Source organism: Crocodylus porosus, unplaced genomic scaffold (assembly GCF_001723895.1).
Source record: "Crocodylus porosus isolate Cpor-Errol unplaced genomic scaffold, CroPor_comp1, whole genome shotgun sequence".
In the NCBI taxonomy this organism is placed as follows: Eukaryota; Metazoa; Chordata; order Crocodylia; family Crocodylidae; genus Crocodylus; species Crocodylus porosus.
In genome coordinates this window covers 111,531,168-111,543,937 of record NW_017728886.1, presented here as the reverse complement: position 1 = coordinate 111,543,937, position 12,770 = coordinate 111,531,168, and the positions used below count along the sequence as shown (strand labels likewise).

The 12,770-nt window shown below is 49.9% G+C and overlaps 1 long non-coding RNA gene across 1 annotated transcript in view; it reads left to right on the top strand.

Moving 5' to 3' along the window:
- The window catches only part of LOC109323502, an 11,085-nt gene extending 3,640 nt beyond the window's left edge, over window positions 1-7,445 (top strand). Inside the window, exons 2-3 of the long non-coding RNA XR_002104688.1 lie at window positions 952-1,383; window positions 7,435-7,445. This is a non-coding gene — a long non-coding RNA (uncharacterized LOC109323502). The remainder of the gene's footprint in view (window positions 1-951; window positions 1,384-7,434) is intronic.
- The last annotated feature ends 5,325 nt before the right edge of the window (window positions 7,446-12,770 follow it).

The window sequence follows — 12,770 nt, the reverse complement described above, 5'->3', positions numbered from 1 at the left end:
GTCAGGGCAGCTAGGATCTGGAACCAACTTCCAAGAGAAGTGGTGCTGGCTCCTACCCTGCGGGTCTTTAAGAGGAGGCTAGATATACACCTTGTTGGGGTTGTTTGACCCCAGTACTCTTTCCTGCCATGGCAGGGGGTTGGACTTGATGATATGCTCAGGTCCCTTCCAACCCTACCAACTATGAAACTATAAATTAAAACATACAGTGGGCCTGATGAATCTATTAAGGGCAGGCTAGGGTTTTAAGGGAAATGGGAGGGGGAAGGGGGATGAAGTTCACTGAGTTACAGCCCCACAGGAAAAAAAAAATCAGGAGGGCTATGCTTGGGGAATGTGGGGGAGGGGGAACACATGCACAAGGGCTGAGGGGACTTGAATTGGCTTATTCAGCCATACAACAAACACCAGGGCAGGGGGAGTGGACCACAGGACTTACCACACAAGGGCAAAAACACAGGGAAGACTGCTGAGGCAGATGTAAAAGATGGCTGGAGTGGTGGAGTGGCTTTGTTTGTTGAAGATCATTCCAGGAGTCCCTCAGGCCTCCAGCCAGGCACTCAGCAGCAGAGCAATAGGCAGGATCACAGAGTTCAATAAATACAGGCATATGATAAATGAGAAGAAATAACAATGAACTTTCAGTAGGTATCCTCTGCAGACCCTTAGTGCAGACAGAAGTGACAATTTTCAGCCAATCTGACCATAGAAAGCAGTTTAAAGCCATGAACAAAAAGAAGGGCGCAGCTTCAGACTACTTCAAAAATGGCTGATACGGTAAAATATCTAAATCCTCATTTCATGAGAGGTCATATGAAGACATTTTAAAACATAGCATCTTCTGTAACTTCTGTCTGCACTGCTTCCCAGCCTGTTGCTGTTTTCATAGTGGGATTCTATGCACGACTGGGCACTAGGCATTGAGGGGTACAGGTTATATAGACATGACAGAGTGTGAAAAAAGGTGGGGGTGCAGCTCTCTATGTTAAGAAGCAGTATACATCTTCCATCATCAAGGCAGGAGTGGAGGAGGGGAATACCAAGGCTTTGTGGGTCAGGATCCGGGGGAGGCAGGGGAAAAGGACTTGGTAGTGCAGGTCCACTACAGACCTCCTCACCAGGATGATGAGCTAGATGAGGTATTCTCCAGGCAGCTCTCAGATGCCATACAGGTGAGGGAGGCAGTGGTCATGAGGGACCTAAATTACCCGGACATCTGCTGGGAGAAACAGGTAGCCAAAACAAGCCACCCATGGAGTTTCTTACAATGTGTGTGGGACCTCCACCTAATCCAGGTGGTGTCCAGTCCCACCAGGGGTAGCACCTTGCTAGACCTGGTCTTACCAACAGGAGATGATCTTGTGGGGAACCTGCGAGTATACAGTAACCTAAGAGATAGTGACCATCACTTGATAGAGTTCACTATCCAGAGAAGGGTGAGAAAAATATCTAGTGGTGCTAAAGTGTTAGACTTCAGAAGGACCAATTTTAGTAAACTTAGAAACCTAGTGCGGTGGTGGAACTCAAGAGCATCGAACAAATGGGGGTCCAGGAGGATTGGAGGTTTCTCAAGGGAGTGATCCTTGGGACACAAAAGGAGTCTATCCCCTTATGTGGGAAAGGGGCTAAGGGGATAAAAAAGCCCCCTTGGCTGAACAGGGAGCTCCAGGAAAGACCGGGGGCAAAGAAAGAGATTTATAGGCAGTGAAAGCAGGGGGCAGCCACCAAGGAGGCATACACCACCCTGGTGTGCTATTGCAGGGAGTCAGTTAGGCAGGCCAAGGCGTGACTGGAGCTGAGGCTGACTTCAACAATTAAGAACAATAAAAAGTCCTTCTGCAGACACCTGGCAAGCAAAAGGAAAGCACAGATTAACATAGGGCCCCTGCAAGACAAATTAGGTCAGTTGGTGATTGACACAGAGAAAAAGGTGGAGCTCTTCAATGAGTTCTTTGCTTCAGTATTCCTTAATACTGACCAAGACAATTCCCCCACCTTGAGCATAGACAGATGTCCAAAAGCCACCAGACCGCCAATGGTTAATGCTGACTTAGTTAAGGAGCACTTGGAAGGGCTGGATGGGTACAAGTCAGCCAGCCCGGATGACCTCCATCCACAGGTGCTGAAGGAATTGGCCAGTGTCATAGCTGAGCCACTGACATAACTGTTTGAGCACTCATGGTACTCCAGCCAGGTCCTTGAGGACTGGAAAAGAGCCAACGTGGTGCCCATTTTTAAGAAGGGGAGAAGGGATGAGCTGGGTAACTTTAAGCCAGTCAAACTTATCGCTATCTCTGGGAAAATACTGGAAAAAATCATCAAAGAGTACATTTGTGAAGGCCCAGCAGGGGAAACGATGCTGAAAGGAAACCAGCATGGGTTTATCACAGGTAGATCCTGCCTGACAAACCTTATAACCTTTTATGACCAGGTCACACACTGTCTTCACACAGGAGCTGATGCTGATGCCATCTACCTGGATTTTAGGAAGGCCTTCAACACAGTTTCACCTCCTACTCTCATAGGGAAGCTAACGGGCTGTGGAGTGGATGTCTACACAGTCAGGTGGGTGGTGGTGGAGAGGTTGTTCTCAGCCCAGAAGGAGGTGGGCAGTGGGGTCCCACAGGGTTCGGTCCTTGGACCAGTGTTATTTAATATCTTCATCAGCGATTTGGACGAGGGTATGGAGAGCATCCTCTCCAAGTTCACAGATGACACCAAGTTATGGGGCAAAGTTAACACCCTAGAGGGCAGGGAGCAGATACAGGCAGACCTGGACAGGTTGGATCAATGGATGGAACGAAATAGGATGCAATTCAACAAAGATAAATGTAAGGTACTTTACCTAGGAAGGAGGAATCCCCAGCACATCTACAGCAGCTCAGAGGCTGAGAGAGATCTTGGAGTCCTAGTTGATGCCAAGATGAAAATGAGCCGGCAATGTAACAAGCCCATCAACAAAGCCAATCGCACCTTGTTGTGTATTAGCAGATGCATGACCAACAAATCAAGGGAGGTGATGCTCCCCCTCTATACAGCATTGGTCAGGCCGCAGTTGGCGTATTGTGTCCAGTTTTGGGCATCACACTTCAAGACGGACACAGAGAATCTGGAGAGGGTTCAGAGGAGGGCCACTCGCATGATTAGTGGCCTCCGTGAAAGACCCTATGAGGCAAGGTTGAGAGATGTGGATCTAAGAAAGGAGGTACTATCAACTAACTTGGAGGTCTTCAAGAGAAAGCTTGACAGTCATCTGTCTGGGGTCATCTGACCTCGGTCCTCTTTCCTTCCAGGGGCAGGGGGTCAGACATGATGATCCACTGTGGTCCCTTCCAATTCTATAATCTATGAATCACAATGGAAGGGGGAAAAGGAAAAGGAAGGATTTCAGTCTGGGGTTTTTTCAGCCTGCACTGGAAGGTGGGCAAATTGGAGCCCTTCCCTCCTCTCCCTCTGTTTTGAAATGGAACCCAAGGGTCGGCAGAGGTTACCATGGTGGGAGGGCTCCAATTCACCCACTCCATCCTCCAGCACCAGCTGGGAAACCCCTAGACTGAGCTCCCTCTTCTCCCTTCCCCCCACTCCATTCTGAAAATAGGGATGAGAGAGGGGCCTTTGTTAGGGGAAACCAGCTGCATGCTCACAGCCAGCAACTAGCTTCCCCTTCCCCATGGATCCAACAGTGAACTTTTGAATTACAACGATCCCCTGGACCAAACAGAACACTTCCTGCAAAGTGTTCTCAGTTACAGCAGGGAGCTGGATTTCTGTCTGCACCCTTGGTCTCTCTCTCAATAACTAATCACTTCTACTTCACTGAGGGACCATCTTCCAATTCCCAACTCTAAATTAGGCATCTTAAATTTAAAAAAAAAAATGTTTATCATTACAGTCAGGAAGATAGTTCTTATTGAGGAAGCAGCCCAAGGGAGTTCATAGACAAAAAGAAATTAAAAGGGAACAATAAGAGTTTTGAGAAGTAGAAGGAATGGTCCTGTACTGAGTTTTATCTTCAACTTAGCAACTTAGGAGGAACTGACCCCTGAGGGATGACTTTCAAACACCATGAAAACAGAATTATGCAGGAATCATAGGCAGGGGGAGAAAAAAAAATGTTGGGGGGGCTGAGCACATGCATACCTGCATGCATGCACCCCCCTCCCATGGGAAAGTCTTCAGGGGAAGGGGTGGGGGGAGGGGAAAGGGCCTGGGGTGGAAGAAAGTGGGTCTGGTCCTGGGACTAGGCAGGGAATGCAAGGGAGCAGAGCAGAGCAGAGCCATCGGGGCCAGGGCCTGCTGCACCCATGCAGCCACCCCTTCCCCCAGGGTCATTGCCCAGTGCCACAAATTGCCACCTCCCAGCCTCACACTGTCCCTGGTCCCACCCCACCCAGGGGAGGCTGGAGCTGGGGGCTGGAGTGGGACCAGCCTCAGCTGCACCCCTGGGCCAGAGCCCCTGGGGCCCCAACTGCTGCTGCTTGGCTCACCAGTGCCATACCCCTGGATGAGGCACTGTGCTCTGATTGCACCCCTCCAATTGTCCCATTGGCATGGGTGGGTGGCTCCTGCCATTGCATGCACTGCAGTGAGCCAAGGGGGAGGAATTCTCTCCTCTCCTTGACTCCCCTGTGCCAAACCCCTGTGGCTCTGATTGTCCCATGACTCGGACAAGGCTGGGCCCTATTCATGGTGAATGGTGCCCCAGCCAGGCTGGGTCATGGAACAATCAGAGCCTGGCAGCTCATCCAGAGCCAGTGAGGCTCTGACAAGCCAGGGGGTGGGGCACATAGCCCCCCAGATCCTTGTACAGGGCAAGGGTGGGCTGCAGGTACAAGCTGGGCTCAGCTTTGGTTCCCTGCCTCTAGGCCTTATACTTCTCTGGACACAGATCAGTTTTTTCAGAGCTTTTTCTAGAGAATTGAAATGTATTGCTATTGTCTGTCTCACCATATCATTTAATGAATTTAGGAACGTTCTATTCATTTTAGACAACTAAAGGAAGGCACTGAAATGTTAGAGGGAATGCTGAAGGGGGAATGCAAATATTTTTAACAAAACCTTAGCTAAAAAATATAAAAGAACTTTTTTGTATTTTATTACACTCATGAATTTAATTTGAAGTTTTAATGCCATATATTTCCCAGCCATTCATGAAAGTAGAACAACTAATGATCTTTTTGGACATATTTTATTCTATTGTGCCAACATAATGAGTTATACTCTTGGGGCGCTTGTCCATGGTATTGGCTTTTTTCTAGCTAAAGATGTGACTGGGTTTTTTTCACTGTTGTAATGTACCATGAAGAATTAAGTAATGTGTACATTATGTAGCAGGTTTAAGTCTCATTATGGGTTAATATGCTATTACTAGTAAAAGATACTAGGGGGCGACTCATAACAATTTTACCCTCTCGACCTCCCAGTCCTAAGTTACAGCAGGGGGCAGCTTAGGATAGGATTGTAATTGGTTGGTTTATTTTTGGGGGTCAGGTCAGGTTGCTTTTGTTGGGAGGGTTGTCAACAGCTTGCCTTGAGAGATGCATGGTTTCTCAGGGCTTTGGAGTTCAATAAACAGTCTCCCTTTCAGCCACCTCTTCACTGTTGACTGCTCTCTCCTGGTCCTCTCCCTGACAATGTACATGGTATCCCATTTTCCCAATTGCATCACGTGTGCTGCTCTTGGGCTTTCCAGGGGAGCCCCTAATTCGCAGCCCGGAAGATATTGTTCCCTGCTAGGCAAACCTGCTTTGATCCAGGCACTGACATTTGTGGGGGAGGGGTTGCTCTTTTTTGGCAAGCACTCCCCCTGCACCCCTGATTCCAGCACTCAAATGTGGGAACCCTCCTTGTATGCTTTAAAAAAACAAACTTAAATTCTGTCTCAGGCAATACATTTGTAAACCATGAAAATAGCTTATCTGTTCTTGACTGGTACAGCCCCAAATTCTCACACTGAAAGGAATGGTTGTCTGCTGTGCAACGCCTCTTTGGAGGCTTGCATCTATTACCCTGGCCACAGAAAAATCCAGGGTGCATGCTTGGATGTCTTTAGGGCAGCAAGGTAGGGTTCTCTGTTTGGCAAACACCTCATATAAGCACAATTTTTGGGAGGTTTTTTGAAGCATCAGCTCAGTCAGAGGCACTGTCTTATCAGTGACCCTATTTGCATGTCAGGTCTCCTTCTTGAATCACTGATCATCGCCTGCAATCATGTACCCACCCACTCCCTGGTTTTCTGTAAAGACTCCTCTCTTCCCAAGTTGCTTGCCTCACTCAACACCCTAAAGCACCCCAGAACTAACCCCTATGCCCCGCACCCACAGCACCCCCTCCCTCCTGCATGGAAGATGTCCTCTTCCCATCCCATACCTAGACCTCCCCCAGAGCCTGTTATGAACCAGGTATTCAAAATGTTCTCTCAGAAATACTTTATTCAATTACAAACTAATAGGAAATACAAAAATGAAATATAATAACAATCCAGTCACACAATTACAGAGCACATTTCTCCACCTCAGCAGCCACGATGTATGCCACCAGGCAATATCTGATCACAGCTCCCCTTCCACTGTTTGCTTGAATCTCTAACCCTCCCTTGCCCTGTTGCTCTCCATGTGCGTCTTGCAGCTTCTGTTGCTTCCCTTAAGCATTCCTTCCAAGACTGACTGAAAACCACCCAGCCTGTCTCTCAGATATTATTCATCACGCATGCTGCCACTATAAAAGAGGTGATGTTCTCCTCATCAACCTCTAACCTCAGTGAGCTCTAACCAGCTTTCAAGCACCCAAGGGCACTCTGTGCTCATGCAGCACTTGCTTAGGTGCTGGTTAAATAATAATTTTTCTAGGTCAGTCACTTGCCCCCCATAGGGCTTCATGAGCCAGAGCAGGAGCAGGTAAACCACATCAGCAATTATGAGGGGTGGCACTGAAATACCCCAGATGGCAACCTCCTCCAGTCCTGGGGCATATTGGCCCTTCTCCATCATCCCAGGCATTGGTGAGTTTTGAAACACACGTGCATCATAGGCACTTCTTGCCCATCCTGTGTAAATGTTAATAAATCTTCCTTGGTTGTCCACTACAGTTTGGAGAATGACTGAAGGAAATCATTTGCATTTTCTGAATGACCGGTTGTCCTGGGACAGTTTTAGGATGGGAATGTGTGTGCTGTCAAGTGCTCCCACACAGTTTGGGAAGCTCATCGCCCGGAATCCTTCCACCACCTCCCTGAGGTTACTCAGGCAGATGAATTTGTTTGCTGCCAGCTCCTGCAGCAGCTGGAATACCTCTCCAATTGGCCACCCAGCAGTGCAGGGAGCAACACCAAACTGATTCACAATGTGGTGCAGGCTTATTGGAGTGGCTGGTTTCATTGCACCCATGGCAACATGCTTCTCTGGGCTGACGGACTTTCACATGACAGTTGTCTAGTGTTCAATGTGTGATTCTAGAATACTATGTGGAAGAACTTTTTTTCCTTACTCGGGAGCCAGGAGCAGGGAGGAGAGGAGGGATCCAGGCACACATGTCCCGCACATGCCCCTTACTTGACCCGAGGTGGAGGCGGATGCACCAGCAGTGGAGCCAGCAGCGGGGGCTGCAGCAGCTGATCCCCCTAAGGTAAGTGGGCAGAGGGACCAGACGCAACTGAGCTGGATCCAGAGGGGAAGTCCCCCGGATCCCTCTTAGCTGAACTGGTAGGGAGCCGCACTCCCGAGCCACGCCATGTGGACAGAGCATGCAAACAGGCATGCTCTGTAAGAGCACTGCGGTGTTTGCGTCGGCGTTCATGCCAGCGGGCGAGAAGGAAGGGCCAGGAGGGAGACTCCTGCTACAGCAGGGTGAAGGCACTACACTAAGCTATAAACAAGCAGCAACTCCTACGATGGTGTTGACATGGAGTGCTGCCAGGGTCCCTGCCCATGGGGTGCAGTCTACCCAGGGCTTGTCTGAGGCCTCCACCCAGACAGAGCCCATGGGGGAGCTGGCATTCCCACCACCCCCTGGCCTGCAGGAGTTGCCCAGCAAGGCCTGAGGGGGGGCAGGGATTGGGGACCCCCACACTTGTCCTGCAGGTGCCCATCTTAGGGCCCTGGAGGTGCAGGTAAGGGAGCTCCAGAAGGAGGTTAGCAGGCTGAGGGGAATCAGGGAGGCAGAGCATGAAACTGATGGCTATTTCCTTTCCCTGCAGGGTCACACACCCAAGGAAGAAGCACCTTGGGAAGTGCCCTCCAGTGCAGAGTGGCAGACGGTCACCTCCAGAACCAGGGCTGCTCACTGTAACTGTTTTATTTTTTTTCTTCTGTATAACTGCCGCGCGGCACTCTCACATTTATGTAACCTTGAAGTCTTAACTAGTAAGCTAAATGAGCGCTTTGTATTTTTCTCTGTTGGCATTAAGCTACACATGCGCATTTTGTAAATTTCATTTCTTACCTAGAAGTGTTATCTAGAAGTTTTGCAGAAATGAAACTTATGTAGAAAGTCTGCCTAGCAATTACTATGTAAAAGAAACTATCCTATCCCTGTATGCTCAGCTTATATCATAGTTAGTGTCACAGAGGCAGTCCAACCAACATCTATAAAGAGGCAAAGAAACAGAAAACAGCAGAGACAACGACCAGAAAACTCTATAGGCCCGATCACCCTATAGACCGGTTCTCAGTCTCTCCATCTGGGCATACCCCAGCGAAGACAAAGGCCTCGAAAATCCGACAACTGACAACGATTCACCATGTTACAGTTTTGTACTGTATATCCCATTCATGAGCTGTTGACCAGTTCTGGGACTTAAAGAGCCGGCAGCCGCACCTAGCTTTGGACTAGCTCCACTGTTGGAATGCAAGGGCTGGCTCTGGAACCTCGTGAACCAACGGGCACCCTATAGAATAAGAAAACTAACAACTTACTCTAAATCATCTACTTGTGCCAACTCGGTGAACCTTGAGGGCAGCTATAAAGCTACCTCCAATCCCGCCCCATAAGCCACGCGCTCGCACAGCTCCGCAAAGCCCACGGCTCCCCTAAGTGGCATTCCGCCACACTCGCAACACAACAGTACCACTTCCTCCAGGCCAGCTGGAGAACAGGTATGAGGCCCTGACAACCCTGGAGGAGAAGGAAGGAGAGGAGGCAACCAGAGAGGAGGCAACTCCACACTCTCCATGATCCGAGCAGGCCAAAGGAGCGAAGCCGTCCCAGAGGAAAAAGCGTCGAGTGATCGTCATAGGCGACTCCATCCTGAGAGGTACAGAGGGCCCCATCTGTCGCCAGGACCCCTTGACACGCAAGGTCTACTGCCTACCCAGAGCAAAGATTCAGGACATGACGGGGATGATCCAGGACGTGATCCAGCTCACCGATTACTACCCCATGGTCCTAATCCATGTGGGTACTAATGATGCAGCCAGGAGAAGCCCTGATCACCTGAAGGCGGACTACCACACTCTGGGGGGGTGTGCTGAAGGAGGTAGGTGCACAGGTGGTTTTCTCTTCTGTCCTACCAGTGAGCGGATGTGGAAGACAGCATGCGGCATGCATCGCAGAGACCAACTGGCAGCTTTGGGAATGGTGTCTCAAGGCGGGCTTTGGCTTCCTCAACAATGACGAGAGATATGCTCCGGTGGGATGGGCTCCACCTTTCCCCTGAAGGGAAGTATGTGTTCTCATCTAGGCTGGCAGATCTCCTCCAGCGGGCTTTAAGCTAGGCTTATTGGGGGAAAGGGAAGATGAGGGAAGAGGAAGCCTTGGACTGCCAAACTAAGCAACACCCACAAGTACAGCCCAGCCTAGACCAATGAGCAGAACATATACCCAGGTAAGCAACAGAGGCCAGGGCAATGCTGAAAGTAGGGGGCCAGTGCACACATCCTCTGGAGGCCTCAAATGCCTCTAGACAAATGCTCATAGTTGTCCGAGCAAAATCTTGAGTAGTGCTGGCAACACTGCAGTTAAGTCCCCAGACATCTCACAGTTATGGAAAATTCCACAGCGTGCCCAGCATGTGCCCCCTAGGTGACCTGTAAAGCTGTCAATCACAGGTGACCTACTTTTCAGCCTCATGCATACGTAATCACCACACAGAAACCAGAATCACACATGCTCAGTTTAAAGAAGCATGAGGTAACGGTACCAGAAAATTCCAGCAGTCAAGCACCCTGATTGCCTGAGGGGTTGCTTTAAAAGAGTCCTGGCCCTCGCCAGTGGTGTGGGCATTAGGTTGTGGTTGGTGTGGTGTGCGGTTGGTTTTGGTGTGTCATAGGTGTATTAGGAGATAGAGAAAGCTGCTTGATCTGAACTCAGAGGCTGCTTAGGCAGGGACTGCCAGTAGGAGAAAGGTTGGGATTCTACTCCCCAGCTCCTCTGTCAACCTGACATTGCGACCTACCTGCATATTATTCATATCTGATAACCTGGTTACGGATTATTTCGGTTTTATCTTCGACTCTGATTCTTGATTGCATCCCTACAACTCGGCTTATACTCACCTGACTCTGGACCGACCTCTGTTTCCTGATCGACTACGGCTTGGCTTGGCATCCCCATTACACCGTCCTCTGGTTTTGACCTCAGCTTATCATCTTGACCATCCATCGTTGTCCACTTGAACTGGCGTCACGCATCGACACACCGTGTTACAGTTCTGTTATTTTTGTTTGTTAGTCTTCCCATTTATGAGCTGTTGACCAGCCCTGGGACTAGCGATGGGCAGCCGCACCTATCATTGGACTAGTTCCAGTTGTAGAAAGCAAGGGCTCGTTGCGAACCTCGTGGGCCGACAGACCCCCTTCTGTTGTTCATCGTCGTTACATATTGTGTTCCATCACTGTAACTGAAGAAACTCGTATCTGCGCATCAAAGTGTAAGTCAAATAAACCCACCTTGTTTGTACCCACTATGTGTCTGCATCTCTAAACTCCACGCCAGAAATCCCACCTGTTCGTCCCAATGGCCACCCCGGCTCACCGTGACCTTGGGGCCCTGTTCCCCAACAGTAGTATGGGAAACAAGCAAGAGGAACTTACTCTCCTGCTAGCTGACACCAACCCAGACATAGTGGGGCTCACTGAAATGTGGTGGAACCCAATACATGACTGGGTGGTGGATATCAAGGGATATAGGCTGTACAGGAGGGATAAGACAAGGAGGAAAGGTGGGGGCGTGGCAATCTACATGAACGAGGAATACACATCCTCATCAATTAGCAAAGAGTCAGAGGAGGGGCACTCTGAAGTGCTCTGGGTTAGAATACAGGGCAGTCAAGTGGAAAGAAATTTAATGGTGGGGGTCTACTACAGACCACCCAACCAAGGGGGAAGAGCTAGACCAGGAATTCTTAAGTCAGCTCACAGAGGTAGTTAGGTCAAAGGACGTGGTCATCATGGGTAACCTGAACTTTCCAGACATATGCTAGGAAGAGCAGTCAGCCAGGTCTCACTGCTCATGTAGGTTCCTAGCTGAGATACAGGACCGCCATCTAACACAGGAGGTGCACAGCCCCACCAGGGGAGATGCCTTGTTGGACCTGGTGCTGGCCATGGGTGATGACCTGGTGAGGGGGTTGAGGGTGTTCAACCACCTGGGTGACAGTGATCATCGCCTGCTGGAATTCACCATCCAGCACACGGTGGCAAAGGCCTACAGCAAGGAAGCAGCCCTAGATTTCAGGAGGGTGAACTTCAATGAGCTAAGGAGAATAGTCGGGGAAGCACTGAGGTCCCAGAGGAGAGAGGAGTCAGGTGTCCAAGAAGAGTGGTTGCTCCTTAAGGAGATGATCCTCCAAGTCCACAGGGAAGTAATCCCAACACGGATCAAAGGGGGCAGGAGGGTACAAAAGCCCCCATGGCTCACCAAAAGCATCCAGTAATGTCTCCTAGCTAAAAGGGAGGCACACACCCAATGGAAGGGAGGGGCCATCACCAGGGAGGATTATACTGTGGTTGCTTGGGGATGCAGGGGGGCAGTCAGGAAGGCCAAGGTGGAGATGGAACTGGGACTAGCTTCCCAAATCAAGGACAACAAGAAGTCCTTTTTTAAATACTCAGGGGGCAAAAAGAAGGTTCTGGGTAACGTGGGGCCCCTGCAAGACATGCTAGGAAATTTGGTCGTTGCTCCAGACGACAAAGCTAATCTATTTAATGATTTCTTTGCTTCCATTTTCCTGAGCAGGGACCAGAACAGCCAGCCCCCACCTTCCCCCCTCCGGGCTCCCCTTAGACCCCAGGGGAGGCACACCTAGGCCTCAGGTTAGTGAGGAACTAGTTAGTGGACTTCTGGAGGGACTGAATGTATTTAAATCAGCTGGTCCAGACAATCTCCACCCTAGAGTACTGAGGGAATTTGCTGAGGTCATTTTGGGACTCCTGGCACAGCTTTACAAGCACTCGTGCTGCTCTGGTGTGGTGCCAGAGGACTGGAAGAGGGCCAGCGTGGTTCCCATCTTCAAAAAGGGAAGGAAGGAGGATCCAGGAAACTATAGGCCAGTTAGTCTTACTTCAATCCTGGGTAAGCTTTTTGAGACAATGATTCTGGCATATGTCCACGAGGGGCAACCAACATGGGTTCATTAGAGGCAGGTCCTGTCAGACTAACCTGGTGGCCTTCTATGACCAGATCACCAAATCCTTAGATGCAGGGGTAGCAGTGGACATAGTCTTCCTGGCCTTTCAGAACGCCTTCGACACCGTCTCTCACCCTGTTCTCATTAAGAAACTGGGGGACTGTGGTGTCAACACCTACACAGTCAAACGGGGTGGCCAACTCACTGG